Below are 20,073 nucleotides of genomic sequence, written 5' to 3'. Positions count from 1 at the left end.
GAATCCAATAGAAGAGCTGGTAGCAATGTGCGACGTTGCCAATTTTCACAGCTGTATTTGGTTTTCTAAGCAGAAGCGTGAGAGAACCCTAGAAGAGCTGGGGAATTGGGGAGGTTTATGTCATTTGCACATACATACACACACACACACACACACACACACACACACACAACGACACGTTACATAGAGCACAAACGACCGATAAAAACAGGAAGAGAAGAATAAAACAAAATAGAAATTGAAACATCTTTCCTGGCAAAGGATTTCTGCTTTTTGTGCGCCCTACCAGGGTTGGCCAAACTATTTGCTTTTGAAATTGATATGGGAAAAACTATGCACAATATGACAGGGTGTGGTGGGGTGTGCTGTGCGGGTGACTTGACATGCAACAATTTTTGGTGTGTATGAAAAGAACCTGCCACAAGGGTTGCCAGGCGGACGGACAGACGGCGGGCGGGCGAATGGACATAAAAACCTGAATAATAATAACACCCATGAAGGCGAAATTCAGCTTAGCCCAAGAGGGTTGCCAGAGTTTGTTTGGTTCTGTGTGTGTGTTAGCTCATGTATGTGTGTGTGTGTGCTCATTTGGGTGGCAAGGGTGCGACAAGCATTTCCGGGTAAGTGGCAATGGTAGCTGGTAATAAAAATCTGTCTAACGCTGTTGGACGCCAGCCAGTTGGCCGAGTGGGCGGCAGATGGGGAGGGACGGGCCGTCGCGCACTTGAAACTGTTGGCAACAACAAAAGTCGTTGGATACGTTGCTGGAATACCAAAGTGACGAGCAAAGAGGGCGGATAAAATATGGTTAAAATGTAAATTGAAAAATTTTGTTGTCTGTGCGAGATGAAGAAGAAAGAAAAGTAAAAAATAAAAGCAAAAAAAAAAGCTCACTAAAATTTATGTGCAGTGAACAGCGATAAAGTACGAAACTTGAGATATATAAAAAAAACCTAAGCACAGTAGGTTGAGAAAGGCGATTAAATTGCATAAATTATGGCTGGTAGAGACGTTCGTTCACACAGCAGCTGGAAGCTGCGTAGCCGAGATGAATTATTATAGATAAGGAAAACCCAACAACGAAAGCTTTAAGCCATGGGAAAGATTGATAAGAGATGAAATGTGGCAACGTCGCCCCCAAGCGGTAAAAGTTTTAGAGCGCTACATACTAAGAAATGCGCTAGACTCACGTAGAAATGTGACTTGGCCCTATTGCAATAGTTAATGTAGTGGAAATGTTACAATATTTTAGTTCGAATAATATTACGATATTATAGATCTGTTTGAAATGAGATTTACTTTAAATGTGAAAGCAATTCGAATCAACTGAATACTGTATACCCACATACGCATCTTAATCTAAGATGGGAATAGGAAATCCGTCATTAGTAATCCGAGGCCTATCTAACGCTATTCCTAGGATCTGTATTTCGTTTACTCTTACTTATGACCAACCCACGAGAGCAAAGTTAGAATGGTTCGAACTACTGAATTTACCAGACAAATTTAGACACCGGGGTGCATCCATTAAATATTTAATGTGCATAGATGAAGACCTAGTTAACAGAGCTATTTAGAATAATCTTATTTTTAAACAATTTTTTAAAATAGGCTCTTAAATTTTTCCGTTTTCTAATTCTGTTTATAGCCTCATTAAATTAGGGAATAATTAGGGAATTTTAGAAATGTAACTTTTTTATTATGGAAAATAAAAACGAAAAGCTTTAATATTACCTTAAAGCAAAATCAATATCTGTGGTTCAGTGAAATGTGACAACGTTGCATTGCACAAACATACAACTGTTCTTTCAAATTTACCAATTAAAATGAATATCACGTCGAGTCATCATAAATAAAACATATGCATATACAAATATGTATATACATAAATACATATTGAAATGCTAAAAATAGATGCCCACATCAAATGCAGCACAACGAATTCAAATTTTATATTTATTTTGTATGGTAAAAAGCATTGTGTAAAAGCAACAGCAACAAAATTTGTATGTTAAATGAACGATATAAAAATGGAAATATGAAATTGAAGCACACACACACACGCACACACTCGTAGACACGCACACATGAAAGTTTCTGGGACGAGTCGTTGACAGTTCCAATTTCAGTTCATTGAACTGAACTTAATTAAAAATCAAGTTGAAGGTCATTTGCGTGCCGCACGCGTCTTTCTTATTCACAGTTGTTTTCATGGTGAATTATTAAGCAAAAATAAACACGACACTCAAAAGAAACAAATGTATATTATAAAGAAAAAAAAAAAATACCAATACAAATAAGAACTGGAAATTTCGGCAAAGGTCAGTGAACATATTTAACAAAGAATTTCAAGCCGCTTCCAGAGACAACAACAAGTGAAACACAATAAAAAGCCAAAACGTAAAATAAGAAAGACAAAAAAAAGCAAAGATATCATGACGATCATGGATCATGATCGCAGCTCCATCTCACTCGCACTCTCAGCTAAAAACCTGTTTCAATTGAAGCTATTGCGTGAGTAAGCCCGTGAAATATGGCAACGACGCACATGCCACTAATTGTAGACAGTTGGCAACGCTGCAGACAACAAACAATGCATACATATACGCACACACACATACACATCGACATATGTGCGTACTATGTTAATAATATCCAATCAGAATTTCAAACATTTTTATATGAAGAACGTGACATAGCAACATTAGAAGAAGCGGCAGACGAACGGGAACAATGTGAAAATGAAACATAAGCAGCAGCTGCTGCTGCTGCTGCTGTTGCTGCCATTGCTACTAATGGAGGCCCCTCTGTGCAAGCGAGATGGCTGAAAGGCATTAGAGCGATTGACGCTCTACTGTGCAAGCGTATGCATTTGACAGGTGTTCGCCAGTGCGTATCTATAAGTGTGTGTCTGTGTGTGTGTGTGTATGTGTGAGTGGGATTGTGTGCATAGCATAGACGACGTAATAGCTGCATAACTGCATTGACTGAGTGAAGTGCACAAGCACGTACGCCACAACAAACAAAATATAAAGAGAGCGAAAGAGGCAGAGAGAGAGAGAAAAGGAAGCAAACCGCCCGAACAACAACAACGCGCAGGTGTTCATTTTCACTTAGATAGGCAAGCCAGAGAGAGAGAGAGAGGCAGTGAGCGAAAGAGAACGAGTATGCAATAAACGCTGTCTTCTCAATTTCAATGCAATTTCTTAAAGTGTCACGTTAAATAAGGAAGTGACGATACAAACATGTTGTGTGTGTGTGTGTGCACTACAACTAGTTCTAGCTGTAGTTATCATCTCAGGGGTATTAGATTATTATTTAGTTATGCAATAAAACAACAACTAGAAGGTTGTTCAAAAAATACATTTGTATGAACACATTGTATGTTATTTTTTATGTATGTATTAGCACGATAGTACGATCATACATATATTACAAAAATGATGCGTATTTGGTCAAGCGAAAGGTGAAATTTTCAAATGATCTAGCTGTAGTTATTTAATAATTTTACAAGAGATTTTTTTTTTTTTTTTCTAATCCGTTTTTAGCCTTGAAGCTGAAACTGTTAAACTAAAAAAAAAAAATTAAGTTAATTACCTAAAGTATTTTTTCTTTTTTCTTTTTTTTTTAATTTAGCATGATATCATCTTTAAAGACAGAAAAGCTTCAAACAAGTTTCTATGCCAAAACATCCACATAATAAATTTGTTTTATTAGACTCTTGGTAGTTCTCGCTAATTGAATTTTGGTATTAATAGAATATGATGTTATAATAGATGATGCACTCAAGTAATATAAAATATGCATCTATTATGATACCTGAATTCCTAGTGCTTCTATTCCAGGTGTACTGTCTCGTATATGTGAATGTATATACACACTTTTTTTTATTTACTGACTGATTGAACTGAAAAGCAACCTTGAAATTGGTTATAGGCGCATATTTGTATGTACATATATATGTATGTATGTAGTGTACTGTCAACCTGGGTTTCGGTAATTGTAAAGATCGGAATTGATTGTAGAAAAACATTTTAATGGGAGTAAATTGATGCTATGTAAAATATATGTACGAATGTTTGTACATACATATCTATATGTACAGCTGTATGTGGAGCGAAGATAAAATAGAAATAATTATGAGGTCTCTTAAAAGCATTTTTGTGCAATTCTCATACACCAATCTGTTATATTCTAGGGTTTCATTTCAGCTTAAATAATCTTAAATGCATTCCCTCCATTTAACACTTTCAATCTAAAGTTTTATAGAACTGAAATACATTTCATTTAGTATCTGCATATCCATTTAGGCACCTTAAAAGGTTTCAGCACTTTAATTTGATGTGAATTTATTGGGCTCGTAGGTGTTAAGCTAAACTCGTTGACTCGCTGTCACTTTGTAATATTAAAGCCCACTAAAGTTGTTGCATTGACTGACAGCAGGCGGTGCATGATAACGGCCTTAAAGACAACAAAAGCAATAAAACAGCATCAACACTCACACTCATACTCACATTCACACGCACAGAGGGAGCCCACATGCATGCACAACCGCCCACATTTGCCCTCAACTTTGTTCGTTTTGTCTATTTATTTGACGCGGGCTGTGCACAAAACGTGTTTCAGCCTTTTAAAATGCAACTAAAAACTGCTGAGGCCGCCTATATATAGACACATGTGCTGGCATTATGTATAGATACATAAGTATAGATATATACACAGAAATATATAAATCCCAGGGTATATGTGTTGGTGTGTTTAAATAAACTTGTAGCCGGAGTCTACAATAAGACCAGCGTTGTTGGCCAACAGAAACCTGCAACACATTTTATGCCCTTAGGCTAAAAACGTCGCCGTCGCGTTTATTCTCTGCCAACGTGTTGTTGTTTTTGCTTCAACGTTGCCGCATGGCCAACGACCTTTATCACACACACAAATAAACATACATACATACATACATACAGACACACCTCTGCACACATAGAGATACTTGCGCTCACGTTTTTGTATGACGCTCTTCTTCTTCATTTTGTGGTCTTTTTTTCCCCCAGCAACTCCACTTCAACTCGTTCGACGACTGCGCGCGCGGACTCAGCCAGACGTTTTTAGCTTTTGTCTGTTGTTCCATCGTTTGCTGGTGTGCGTGACTCTTTCGCTCACTTTCCACATACTCCCGCTCTGTCTAACACACACACACACATACACACAACAACACAGCCACGCACACTTAAACACATTCACATTAATATATACGCGGGTAACCGTCTGCAATTTAATAATTTCGAGTTTCGACTTTTCTCGCTCTCGCTCACGCGCTCTCTCTCTTTCTCTTCCACACTTTGCCCGCTCTTCGGAACTTTCAAATAACGCAACCTGTCTGGCAGACAAACATACACACACGCACACACATACCCACAGTCACTCTACTTGAATTTGTTATTGCTTGTGTTTCTCTTGTTTGGTTTTCTTTTATTTGTTTGTCTTTTGCTGGCCAGAGCATTTCAATTAAAGTGCAAAGCTACCATTTTCGCTTCCTTTATTGCTGTCTCGCTTGCACGCCTTCATAATCACATTGCCATCTATTTGCGTATACATGAGTGAGCGAGCATGTGTGTATATATGTATGTTGTAATCGTCACTTACAATTTACCGTTGCAAGCCGGTGTATTTATAAACCAACAACAGCTCACAAACACAACAACAAAAACAACTGTTGCTTTTTCACTTGTCACTTGGTTCTCTTGCTTTTGGCATTTCTCGTTTCTTAGAATTCCACTTAATGCAGCTGGCACGCATGCAAATACATACATTATACATATACACATACATATATATGTATATTAATGCATTTTATTGCCATTTTATTTGCTAATTTCTTTTCGCCTGAACTTGGTACCGCTTTATGAATCATGCAGAGGTCCGTTAAAAGCAGGTCAGCCCGTACGTAAATGAGACATAAAACGCAACAACAACAAAACTGTCAACAAAATGGCATTACAGAAATTCGCTATAAACATGCAAAGTTTATTTGGCACAGATTTTATTTATACACGCACACAAGTGTACCTATTTATCTCTGTGTGTGTGAGTGTGCCACGATATTAATATTTGTTGTTGCGGTTCCTATAATTTTTCATTGTTTATATTACAGTTAACAGCTGCATGCGGCAGAATTGATTCAATTATTCGTATTCCCATAAATACAGATGTCTTAAACATAAACAAATAACAAAACGAATGATTCTTTGTAGCAATATTTTAGTTTTTTTTTTTTCTTCTTTTTTAAATTCTTATCGCAATTATATTGAATTGCTTATTTACTGATAATAGATTAATTGGGTTCCAAGTGCAATTTTTATTATCTTTTACGGAAGTGAGAGTTATTAAATATATTGCAGTTCTTGGGAATTCTTAATATAATTAACAATATTTATCAATAACGAAAAAATTAAAAACATTTTTGAGGGATCCCTTTAAAATATTGTTCGTTTTGTTCATTATATCTGCGTATGGCTCTCTAATGTATTGAATACATTTGAAATGTAAATGTAAAAATTCGCCCTTTACTGTTATCGACTTAGGAAGTACTATATATATTTTATTTATTTATGCGAATTTTAGAAAATTCCAAATGAGTTTCTATTAAATATTGGGATTTAAAAAAAATCTATTCATAGTATATTAACAAATAGAAAACTGTGCAATGGGAAACTTTTGTTGACTACAATGAAAAATTGCTTGTAAATTATATTGTTGTTGTTGTAATGGGAAAGTTGGTAATTAACGCTTGCATCTATCTAAAGATAGAGTACGATTGAGTCAAGCGTGACTCACCTGAATAATTTTTAAAACGGGAATTGTATTTCTTATGATTTACAATAGGGCTTATTATAAGCTGCGCCAATTAATTGCAGTCATTATAGAGTATATATCATTTTTAAAGTAATAACAAAATCAAAAACAATTGAAGCCTTTGTATTAATTTTGTTTGACTAAAGATAAGATAAGCTCTTGGTTTGGAGCTTATCATTTATTCATTAGGAGTGGATTCTTCATATGTATATCTCAAAATTCACCATTTATACTAGTAATTGGAAAACCCCAGATTTTTTAAAAATTACTTTAACTTCCAAATTTGTATTTGATATATTTTTCGATAACAATAAGTTTAAAACTATGTACTATTTTCTTTTAAAATTTTTATGAGGTATGGCCTTTTTCTAGTGGACCTGACCTATAACAAGACACATTTACCACTCTCCCAGTATCACTTGTATATATATGTATGTACATACATATGTATCTGCTTATCCCGCTCTCTCTCTCTCTCTCTCTCTCTCTCTCTGGCTCTCGCTCTCGCCCTCTAGGTTACGATTTTACAGTCGCTTTAAAACTTTTAGCAACGGAAATTACGCAACAACACATGCAAAATGGAAATGAAACAAACTGAAAAAAAAACGGCGATGTCGCAGTCGCCGTCACTTACTGCTAAGATGTACATAAATAATGCAAATGTGGGCAGCGCAGTCCATGTCGAGGCCAGAGCGAGGCAATTGAACTTTCGGTGCAACTTTCTTAAGCCAGAGCCAAACAGCTGTTGCAGAGCGCACGAGGGGAGAGAGAGTGAGAGAGAGAGAGAGAGAGAACGAGTGCAATAACTTGGCGCTTGTTGCCCACCATTTATTATCGCTTTATTTTTATCGCATAAATAAAAGTCGCTGTGCGAAAAAAGGGCTTGTCAGCAGCGCAGAATGTGAATTGAATGAATAAATGAATGAAGCGAGCGCCACAGAGAAACGAATAGTGAACAACACAGCAATAAAACACACAAGAAAACGTTATTTGTATAGCTAAACTGAGTGCTAAAAGTTTAAGGACATTTTAGCTATGCTTGCATCTCGCGTGAGTGAGGAGAGTGGAGAGCGGAAGGTCGCTGCCCTTTCCCATCGCCCTTTGCTTCCCCTTAAATAGGGCGGATTTACGGCCACTTCTCGGCCTGCCAAGCATTGTCGGCTGTTAAATTCATGACGTCTGAGCACGCGACGACTGTTTATTACTCTTCATTTTGTTTTTCGCACGAGGCAAGGCTGCCCCAGCCACGCCCCGAAATGCCATAAAACAAAAAAACGCAGCAGAGAGTCACGGGTTAACCCACGAACTGCAAGTAACTCCTGCTTCTTGCTCATCGACTTGGTTGTTTACAACTTAACGGTGTTAATGGTTCCCCCCTCTGGCTGCAGTCGACTTCCCCTTTCGCGTTGAATTTGTAATTGCTCTGGACACGTCGGCTTATCTAGTATCAGATCGAATTTCTTGAATTGATTAAGAAAAGTTCTTTGAATCATATGGATATAGATTGTAATAAAAGCAGAGAAAATGAACAATTGACAACATTTCTTGCTGTAATTGTGGGCTTTAAATAGTAGTGATGATGCAAATCATTAAAATAAACATAAATTTTCGGATGGAAAGCCGTGCGATATCACTTTTAAATTCGGAATGAATTGTAAGCCAACGAATTAGGAAAATTATTGAAAATGTTTGTTTCTAGAAATAGAATTAGTTGGGGTATGAGAAAAATAATACTAAATTTGAATAATAGTAAATCCGTAGTCCGATTGAGCATGAAATATTGGACATAACAAACTTAACTTACCTCTATCTCAATATCTAAATTTGTAGCAATAGGCTAGGCTAGGCCCAATATTCGTTTTATATTTATAATAATATAACTGTATATAATCACAGCTGTTTGAATATATATATGTAAATATGGGAATGTAATTCCGGCCTCTCATTCTTATTTAATTTATTCGTGCGCTTTATTTAGTTTTCCATTAGCTATATCCAGTATTACAAACCTATTATACCCCAATCACCATTTAATGCTTAAATTACCTATTTTCCAATTAAGATAATTTACGTTTGCTCATTTATTCCTTTAGAACTTACTGCAATTGGAAGAACCCTTTAAGCAGAATGTATAAGTGGAAAATTGCTTGGTTTATACTCTAAGACTCAAAGCACAAATAACTAAGGCAAATCATTAATTATGGCTAGTGTAAATAATTGATGCTCCAATTATTTGCAAACACTTCAAAGAATTTAGTAATTTACCTCGTTTTGAATTGAAAATTCCAAAAGACGACCTCGCACAACATCAACAAAACATCGCTCTGAGGGAGACTGGATGGAGCAGGGTGGTGTTGCAGGGGTGTTACAGGGGTGGGTGAGCTCGGGTCAGTTAAAGCGAGACGAGTCGAATCGAGTCGAGAGTTGTGTTAAAAATTGAAAGCTTAAATGCAACAAAAATTGACGCAAGGGACATGAAATAAGAGTCAGACTGGTTCATGTTCACATAACGGCGAAATTTAAATTGTATGAAAATTGGTCGGCAAAAGATTAAAGCGCGCCAAACGCAAACTGTAAATATATATGTACACACACACACACACACAAGCAATTTAAGTGAGTGGTGGGTGGTTGGGTGGTCGTTGGGTTAAATGCCAAAAATAACAACGCAGCCTCGGCGACAGCAGCCAGCACATAAAAACATGTGCAAAACCCAAAGCACATTATGTACGAACGACCGGCCGGAATACGTGCATATACATACATATACATGCACATATATATATGTATGTATATATCATGTACAACAATGGAGCCAACACACACACACAACTAGTAGAGCTTAGCATAAAACACAAGAGCGCGCGCTTTTATGTGAGTGCCATTTTGCTATGGAACAGAGAGAGAGAGAGAGAAGACGAAAAAAACAGGCAGAGAGCAAAAAGCGCCGCATGCGGCGAGAGCGAAAATCGATAAAATCAAGGGCAGACAATGTGTTGGGCGGCAGGCAGCCATTTGATGTGGGAGAGACAGAGAGAGAGAGAGAGAGAGAGTGAGCAAGTAGTTAGCAAGCCACTGTGAGCAGGCAGCAATAACAACAACGAGCGAGCGTCAACTTCAGGCGCACGTGAGGCGGCGGCTGCTGCTGCTGCTGCTTCTTCTTCTTCTTTTCGCTTTATTTTCCTTCTTTTTTGTAACGGAGCGGGTGGAGACGCTGACATCGCTCAAAAGCAGCAACCCTCTATAGGCAGAGGCGTATTGTGAAAGTTTTACTGTGTGTGTGTTTTGTGTATGTTTGTGTGTGTGCCAGGCAGTAAAATGAAATGGGAAAGCATGAAAAATAATCAGGCACCTACCTCCCCCTGGTGGTCCTAAAATGTGCTACTTGCAGAAACTTTTGGGGCGGTGCCTGGCGAAAAATGTTCTAACTGGAGAAACGGTCTTTAATATATATACATATATAGACATATATATATATATATATATATATATATATCTGTTTATATAAATATATATATAAGAGCAGCGGGCTCCTTTATGTGCCTTGGCTGCCGCGCCTCGTTTTGGGCGCAGCTCTGGCTTCTTCTCGTAGTTGCCCTTTGTGCGAGTCATGATTTTATTTTCGGTTCGAAAGGTTGGCTTTTGGGCCTTGGGGGTTGAGCGGGCGACTGGGCATATTGGCAGGATATCGCGTTTGGCAACAGCGCGTGGTATAATTTAATGTGCGGAGTAATAGAAATGGCGTCTGCACTTCAATTTAACAGCAAGGACGAAACTCGAACCGAAACTCGACTGGGGCGTCGCCGGCTCCTCTGTGCAATTGCGCTTGGGGTCCTTTTCGTGTTTGTTGCGGATATTGTTGTTGTTCTTGTTCTTGTTGTAGCTGCTGTAGTTGTGGCTGCATGAACTTTTGCCTTGCTGGAGCGCATTAATTTAATGTGAATTGTGAAAAGTTTGCTTTAGCTTCAAAGCGAACCGAGCGCATTGGTAATGCGACACCCCCATTGGGGCGTGGCCGGTTTGCTTTGTAGCTCATTTAAATGCTGTGACGGAGTCTTTAACTTAATTCAATAAACAAGCTAGCTATGGCCTTTAAACAGATTTTACTTAGGGCAAATTTGGAAGTTATGTTATGGATTGTATTATTATATTACACCATGGTATAATTGTATAATAACATTAAATTTTTAACAGTGAACATGTGATTTAAATACAGTAAAATATTTTAGTTGACAAGAAAATAGATAAAATGTGAAGCCAAATTATTATGAACCCATTTTCTTTCCTTAGGTCCAATTTTAATTGTTTATTTCCTTTTCAATGTGAATTTGTGCGTTCTGCTGCTGGTTATAAAACTATAAATTTAAAGACTGTTATTAACAGTATGTTAAGTACCTGACGGTTAGTACTACCACATATTCACAGCGATTTCTATCTATACATGTAAAAATATACATATGTATGTAACTAAAATAAATACAAAATTTTTCAATCCAATCCAGTTCGTATTCATATGGATGTGCATGTATATATGTATAAAATAAAAATATATACATATTTAACTGTTGACATATTCATAGCTTATAAATTAAGCAGTCCTCCAAATTCAAAGAATTATCTCCAAAATTTACATTTTATCAACAATTTCATTATATATATAAAACATTTCGCTCACATATTTACGCTTTAAGCAAAAATCTTTATCAATTTATAAAGTTTCTCAGCATCTGCGTCAAGTGTCAAACTAAACGGTAAATTTCACAAGTGACTCGTTAGCCAAACAGAATTTAGTTGACACAATTACAATTCCAATTAGATAAACAGAGCCGAAACTTTTGTGATTATCAAATAGAATTAAAGTTGATGCCTTAACTTAAATTAAGGCAAAAAGCTTTTCAAGCCGAAAGATATGTGGCAAAGTGGGCGGGGTTGGAGTTTCGAATGTGTTCATCTTCAGGCTGAATGAATGAAATTATTGACGTTGTTTGCAAGAGCGATAGAGAGACAGAGAGAAAGAGAGGGCAATAGCCTGAGTTGCCTAGCTTTCAAACAGCTTAGCCGAAGTGAAAATTGGCAACGCTGCAAAAGCCAAGAATGCCAAAGTAAAAACGAACGCAAAAAACTAGTTACAGCGCACACACACACACACATATACACGAATACACACACACACACACAAACATATACACGCAGACAAAAGCCTGGGCCAGCGTCTTGTCTGCTCCATTCCACCCACTGACCTGGCACGTTCTCCTTCCCCAGCCCTGCCCCGCCCTACGCCTGGCTTGTGCCTCGTGCTGTTCGGTGCGTTGTTGCCGCATTATTTTTATCACAAATGTTATCAAAATGTGCGTTGCCAGCTGCGGCCTTAAGCGACACGGGCTGCTAAGCGTGGCTAGGGAAGAAGCAGAAGCAGCGCCAGCGACGCCATTCCTCAGCGAATGAGGTCGCCTGTGTGCCGGAGGAGCAGGAGGCGGGCTGCCAGCAGCATTAGTCAAGAAGCAGAATAAAAAGTTGAAAATGAAAATAATGCAGCAGCAGCAGCAACGTCGGGCAGAGGCAGGGGCAGAGAGCGAGAGTGTTGAGTGGGTGGCAAGAAAAAAGAAAACAGAGAGCAAGAGCGAGAGAGAGAGAGAGAGCGCTTAGCGAAAAAGAGACTCAGCGTAGGCAGCACAGCAAACCTTGTGGGTGGCTAAGCTTCTGCTGCTCCTCCTCTTCCACTCTGTTTTTCTTGTTTGCCGTGCTTTTTTTCAAATCGTTGTTTTGTTTTGTCTACGAGAAGGAACAGAAAAAGAACAAAAAAAGAAAAATAATAATACAGTCTCTGCCAAAGTCTTTTCCATCTGCACTCTATGGGATGTGGGAATTTTGCGCATGTACATCAAATACATAATGCATGAAGTATGTATGTGTGTGTAGAAGCGTATAAAATACCCACACAGACTCACACACACACACACACACACACATATCACATACACAGCTATGCACAGTGACAGACGCATGGTAAATTGTCATCGATTTTCTGTTCTGTTGCCATGTAAAAAGCATTTAAGCTGTTACGAGTAATGATAAGGGAGCTATACAAAGGGGAGCGTAGAGAGGGGGGCCAGCATGTCGCCTGTTTAGATGGTGTTTATGTTTACGGCATTTTATGCATGCATGTTGTATATACATACAGTATCTCAAAGATACACACACACACACTTGGGCAGCTCTAACGCTAGTTATAACGGTTGACTGGGCCAAGCTAAGTAGCCTGCCAACTTTACCCAGTATCCGCATCTCATATGGCAGCTAGTTGTGTGTATCCATTGGATACCTTTTGACTTGACTTTAGCTTTTATGCGGGCTCAACAAAGAAATTTCTATTCATTATTTATTTTTTCCTTCATACTCTCCACAAAGTACGCCAAAAAGTTCCACAGAAAACGTAGTTTGACAGCAAGTCAAATGATAAGAGAACTTACTTAAGCGAAGACCCCCCCAATTAAATTCATGTGCACAGGAAAGAAAATTAGTGAGGTGACTCTACAAATAATGAGATACTAAGGCAATGCTTGATTTAATACATTAAATAGATTGTTTATATGTACAGATTAGTTCTTAGATAAAATTAGACTGCTCAAGTCGGGAACGCTTGACTAAACAATACTCTGAACCCTATAAAGAGCTACTAGTCCAAGCATTAAATGCTTGTTTCATTAAATCTTGCTGAATTTGTATGAGAACATATAGCAACATACATACATACATACATAAATACGTATGTATTCATAGCCAATACTTTCTGAGCAAACCCTTTTCTAATACAGAGTATAAATTTGCAACGGAAAATCGTGGCAAAGGCAAACACCGAAAACGAAACAGCAAAAGGCAACTTTATTAGTTTTTCCTTTTTAATTTTTTTGTTTTTGTTTTTTTACAGTTTGTTTCAGTCAAGATCCTAACAGCGCGCCGCTATTTCCCAAAGACTGCTGCCTGACTGACAGCGCCGCCAGTTTGTCTTGGCTCTCTTTCAAGCACACGTCCTCTCTGTATCTCTCTCTATCCCTCCTCTCTATATCTATCCCTCTCTCTCGCTCTCTCGAGGTATATGATTTCCTTTGCCTAGCGTGGCAGCTGCTGCCAAAGTAGAAAAAGCAGCAAAGCCCAAAATGAAAAGTGGTTTTTAGCGTGAAAAACTGGAGCGCAACATTTGCAAAAGTCTCAAATTGAGAGCCCGTTTTGGCAGGTGTGATATATCAGATGCTATTCATCCATTGCCAACTGTCAAATGGCGAACGTGAGAAACGACCGAAGAATGTCGAACGAATTAAAGCTGAGAAAAACGCGTTCAATTTGCGTGCGATTAAAGCAGAGCACAGACAGCAATTGACAGCAGCATAAAATGAAATGAGCAGAGATTTTTGTAAAAGCAGCCTATTAAAGAGAACTTAAGTAACAAATATGGCAATAAAGTAGAGTAGCAGAGAAAAGGGAAAGAGAGAACTAGGTCAAAAGTATTTCATATCAATTGAAGCGAATGCCACCGGCTGCAACCGTATTAATTCAGTATTAATTACAGTTTTACTGTTTTATGATATAATAATACTCTAACCATAACATAATTGAATATTTATTTTGGTATTACTGCCGAAAGCATATAAATTTACTCAGTATTTAATATAAATCTTATTTGTAATTCTCTAAAAATACCAAGTATCCGACAGTAAAGAACCCTCACAATATTTACCTCTTCTACAATCAGCAATTTTGTTTAACTGTATAACTGCACTTATTTGAGAGCTATTAATTTTACCTACAGTGGCTCACAGCTTATTTGACCCAACGTAAAATAAAAATTTCATCTGCTCATTACTTTTTACCCAATGCAAATTTTTGAAAAATTCAAACGTGGAATTGTTATTTCAATATTAAATTAATGGAAAGCATGACTTTTTTATTGATATTTAAAAAAACACAGTAAGAAAATAACAAAAACTAAAAAAAGTCATTAATTCAATGTCACAGCTTATTTGACCCATTACTTATTTTAAATAGTAATTTCAAAATTATGCCTAGTTTTTTTTTAATTTAATATTTTGTATGACCCCCTTGTTGGTCTAATACAGCTTTAAGTCTTGCAGGCATTGAAGCCACCAATTTTTTTGTTGTTTCGGGTCGGATTTTCCCCCATTCCTCGACTAATGCCGTTTTTAACTCATTTTTGTTGGAAATATTCCGGGACCTGATATTGGTGTCTAAAATGGCCCACAAATTTTCAATTACATTAAGATCCAGGGACTGTGCTGGCGGTTTGAGGTTATGCGGGCAGTTCCATACCAGCCAAGACTGAACGACACCTGATGTGTGCTTAGGGTCGTTGTCTTGATAAAATGTGAAATCCTCTTTCACGGCCAGATATTCAGCACTTTGGATAAGATTTTGCTTCAAAACGTTTAAATACATATTCTTATCCATGGTGCTTTCAATAAAAGCTAGTTTTCCCACTCCAGAGGCAGACATACAGGCCCAAACCATCACAGACCCTCCACCATGCTTTACTGTGGGTTTCAGGTGCTTCTCTTGTAGCTCGGTATTCGCTTGTCGCCAGACGTAGGGCCTCCCATCCGAACCAAATATGTTAAACTTGGACTCGTCAGCGAAAATGACTTTGTCCCAGTAACTGGTGTCCTTGTTTATGTACTCTTTTGCGAATCGGAGCCGACTTTCTTTATTTTTCTTACTAATGTAAGGCTTCTTGCGAGCAACTCTACCATGTAAATCATGGTTTCGGAGTATACGACGGATCGTTTCTGCACTAGCGGACTTCCCTAGCTGTTGCTTCATCTGACTAGCCAGTTTTGGAGCGGATAACTTAGGGTTTTCCTTCATTTGGCGAACAATGTATCGCTCATCTGTGCCATTGAAAATTTTGTTGGGAGCCGTTCTACCCTTATTAACCACTCTGTTTTCAAAAACAAATCGGGTTATTATGTTTTTTACGGTAGATTCGGGTAAATTAACAATCTCTGCAATTTTACGCCGCGAAATTCCATTTTTAAAGTGGTGTAGCACCAATTCCCGCTGATGTATTGCTGTGCGCTTTCCCATTTTTGCAAACACGTGTTTTCATAACAAAATCTCACTTTGAATGGTAAAAATACTTCAAATTCACATTGCGAATTCAATAATCAAAACAAAACCTGAAAAAGTACCGTTCATTTTCATTTTACGCGACTGTAACTGTCCTTCAAACAGTCTGGGTCAAATAAGCTGTGACATTGAATTAATGACTTTTTTTAGTTTTTGTTATTTTCTTACTGTGTTTTTTTAAATATCAATAAAAAAGTCATGCTTTCCATTAATTTAATATTGAAATAACAATTCCACGTTTGAATTTTTCAAAAATTTGCATTGGGTAAAAAGTAATGAGCAGATGAAATTTTTATTTTACGTTGGGTCAAATAAGCTGTGAGCCACTGTATTTGTTATTTTGTTGTTTCTCTTCTTCTTCGTTAAGCTATCTCCATCTCTCTTACTGATTCATTCACTTACTCACACTTGAATAACTTTCAAGCTGTTTAACTTTAACACCGTTATTATTTACTTATATGGTTTGCCTATCGCGTCTATTTCTTTATTTTTTCTCTAACAGCTGCTTTTGCTGTGAGTTCATTCAACTGTCAAAAAAAAAAAAAAAGAAGCAATACAAACAATTAACAAAAAAGAGACAAACGCACACACACACTTATACTCATACATACATAGAAAGACACTCGCGTCGTACATAGAAAATGAAATAAAATTAAAAGTAGCTGCTGCGAGCTATAGCCACAAGGCACACATCTATGCATCCATATATACATATACATATAGATTCACAGACACACACAAACACATATAGGAATCTGTGAGCTTTGCCTTTTTAATGGCATTGCTGTGATTGTTGTTTTTGTTGCCATTGTTTTCCCCTCTACTTTTGTTCTGTTTTTCGTTTTCTGCATTGCATCTAAATTTAACTTTCAATTCTAAACAGTCAACAATTTGCAGCAGGCTGAGATCTGACCTCCCGTTCCACCATTCCGATTTTATTTCTGTAAGATTTTCGTTGTTTTTGGTCTTTTACTTTGTGGTTTCTATTTTCATTGCATATACATATGTACATGTATTTACATATATATATTGTGTGCATATACATACACACATATACTTTATGGCATTGTTGCTTGCATTTGTGTTCGGGCCAGACCTCCAAAGTGCCTCACAGATACATATAGAGCAGAGATATTTTTGTATCCTATAGATACAATGCTCTAATGTGCAGATATTATCTCAAAAGAAACAAGAGACGCACATGGCACCATTTTTTTAAAGCGTGTAAACAATGAGATACATGAATTCTTTTAAAACTGTAAATCGAAGAAATTTTAAAAATATTTAAAGGAATGAAGAAACAGCTACTTTATATATTTTTATTATACAAGACTCAAATCTAAAAATATAACATTGTTTTAGCTTTCTTTTTAATCTTATCTAATTTATTTATATTTATTTTCAACGATCTTTGACAATCTAAAAATCAAAATGAAACAGATATCTCAATTTACAGGGTATCAACAAACAAACGGTACATTACACCCATACATAGATTAGCTATGTATGCAACTGAAGTCTAAAGCTTTCTTGTTTTTTTGTTGTTGTTGCAGTAAATGCAGTGAAGCGCACAGAGACCGCAACAGCACAAAAACAACGCAATATAATAGACAACAGACAACAACAAACAACACATAGACAGCGATTGCTGCAAGCACAATCACACAAACACACACCCACATGCACACATACACAATCGCATGAAGCACACAAAGAGAAGGAGTCAGAATTGAGGCAGCGAACGCAAGTAAAGTTGCTGCTGATGCCGCCGCTGACGACGACTGAGGCCGTTGTCTGTTTTTCGTGTGTATCCAACGCTGCTGCATCGACAACAACAACAACAGCAGCGAGAAGAAAACAGAGCAACTTATTTTTGTTTAGCTGCCACGTTTTTTTCTTCTCTTTCTCTTTTGTTGTTATTCGTATTTAATTTTGTATTTTTTTTGTTTGCCTGCTTCTTTGGAGTTTCGTTTTGTGCTTTGTACGCTTTTTTTTATGGATTTCTCTTTCGGCATGAAATTGTGCAGCCGCAGCAACAAAGCAGAGGCCACCAAAACGGAAAGAGAAATGATTAAACTGAAGGCTTTTAAGCCGCAGTCAAAGGCAACGGCGGCGGCTGCTGTATGGGGCTTGTCAAAGAGAAAAATCATAGAAACGAATAGCAACAATAACTATGAATTGGAAGTGCAGTTTAATTGACAAGCGAATGCAAACGGGCAAGCATCATACATACATATGTATGTATATACATAAATAGAATGCCCAATTGGCACATACATACATATGTATGTATATGTGTGTGTACCGTGCTCAAATCCAAGTAGTTGGCACAGTTGTTATTTTATTTATTTATTTTTTCTTTTTGTGCATGTCTTTCAGAGCTCGCTGCTTGTTTTGATTTGAGCTTTAATTGGATTTTTTGTTTGATTGACAGCGTAACAGAATGTTTTGTTGTTGAAATCTTACATATACATCTATATATATTTATCGTTTTATAAAAATCTGTCAAATTTTATAGAGAATAAATCAATTTCTAAGCAGTTACAGCAGCAAAGGTCTACTCCGCTTCCGCTCATTAAGAGCTGTTGCTCTCTATCAGTAATAACCACAACGAAGAGAAAAGAAAATTAAGAATTTTTTCCGCTCCATTGTAAACGGAAAGATTGCGCGACCACAAATTTACAAAGTCGCAATGCATAGGCAATGAACAAAAAATATAAGAATCGCTACTGATACGTCGCATACAAAAAGAAACACAATAACAAACGCATACATATGCAGATGTATGTAATAGAAACAAGAGCGTTTATACGCTCTTCATTGGGTGGTGGTACTCACATTTTTCTCCGCCCTCGCTCGATCACCGTTAACTGCCTATTTCTGCTGCTTTCCGCTCTCTCGCTCTCGTGCCGTCTTTCAGTATTTTTTTTATACTTGATCAAAGTCTTTAGTACTTATTCCATTCGTTGTTACTGTTATGTGACATTTTAGGCGGGCTCAACCGAGCCGAGTTGGTGAGGAAGACAAAAATACCATTTGGCGAAACCTTAGTTTGTTTTGGTATTTGTTACCCACACTTTTGCACTTTAATTATATTTACTTCGTTGTTATGTGATTGATATTTAGCAAGCGCTGCAAAAAATATGCAATATTAAATAATTTTGCATTTCTTAAAGGATTTTTTTTATTTGTTTCAGATATTTTTTGCGATAATACACTTTTCAGCTGCTGTTGCTGCTTTTGTATACATATACCCGCACAAATGCATGCACTCGCATACACACACATTCACAATGATCGCACTCACGTACACAACGACGAGAGCGGCATGCGCTTCTTATTTTCTTTGCACTTATTGAACAGACGATACAGCCTCTTATTTTATTCTTGCTGCATATGGTTGATCAAATTTTCTTTTATAAAATATTTGCAATATTATATATACTTCAATTGATAATAAATTTCATTTTTAACTCGAAGCAAACAAAGACATACACTACACATTTAAAAACACAGAAACACACACACACAAAGACAGCACACACACGAGCGTGCCGACTCCGAATATTTTACTTTTTCTTTAAGCCATTTTCGTCGTCACATTTATAACAAGAAGCACAAGCAATTTAGATGCTCTGCTTCTCTTTCACACGGCTACGCGGCTATGTTGGGCACTGATTTGCTGGCTCGCTCTATCGCGTGCACCGCATACAAACACTCACGTAATTTAAATTATGTATTTTGCTTAGTATAGCATTTGCCTGCCATGCCGTACGCTGTGTATGTATGTCAAACCCACTGCACTTGTATACTGGATGTAATTTGTTGTATATGAAAGAACAAAATACATGTGTATTGTATAATTAAGTATTTTTTCCTTAAGCCAAGTTAAAACACACACGCGCAGCGGCAGTACACGTCCGTACCGTTCAAGCGAGAGCGAGAAACAATACACAAAAGAAAATATGAAAAAGAGATACGCTTGCAGTGTGGCCATGCTTGGAAACCGTCCTATATACTAAATATGCCCTAATAAATACCAATTTGTTATTGTACTTGCAAAACACGTAATTCTTGAAACAA

General features: G+C 37.3%; 1 protein-coding gene across 8 annotated transcripts in view; it reads right to left on the bottom strand.

Annotated features, from left to right (window-relative positions):
- Window positions 1–19,949, bottom strand: part of gpp (DOT1 like histone lysine methyltransferase grappa) — a 45,061-nt gene extending 25,112 nt beyond the window's left edge. For 3 of the 8 annotated variants that reach the window (XR_016271698.1, XM_018019411.2, XM_089476655.1), the window contains exons 1-2: window positions 19,713–19,949; window positions 18,829–19,122 (exon numbers count right to left, since the gene is read on the bottom strand). The gene's annotated coding sequence lies outside the window, so the exon portion shown is untranslated. Of the gene's footprint in view, window positions 1–18,828; window positions 19,123–19,244; window positions 19,480–19,563 lie in introns of those variants that run through there. The other 5 variants (XM_089476649.1, XM_089476652.1, XM_089476650.1 and 2 more) reach the window with 5 other exon arrangements.
- Between the last annotated feature and the right edge of the window lie 124 nt (window positions 19,950–20,073).

Source organism: Drosophila arizonae, chromosome 2 (genome assembly GCF_054131065.1).
Source record: "Drosophila arizonae isolate 15081-1271.41 chromosome 2, UAZ_ARI_1.0, whole genome shotgun sequence".
Classification (NCBI taxonomy): domain Eukaryota; kingdom Metazoa; phylum Arthropoda; class Insecta; order Diptera; family Drosophilidae; genus Drosophila; species Drosophila arizonae.
The sequence above is the reverse complement of the archived record's forward strand: the minus strand, read 5'-3'. Positions and strand labels throughout refer to the sequence as shown.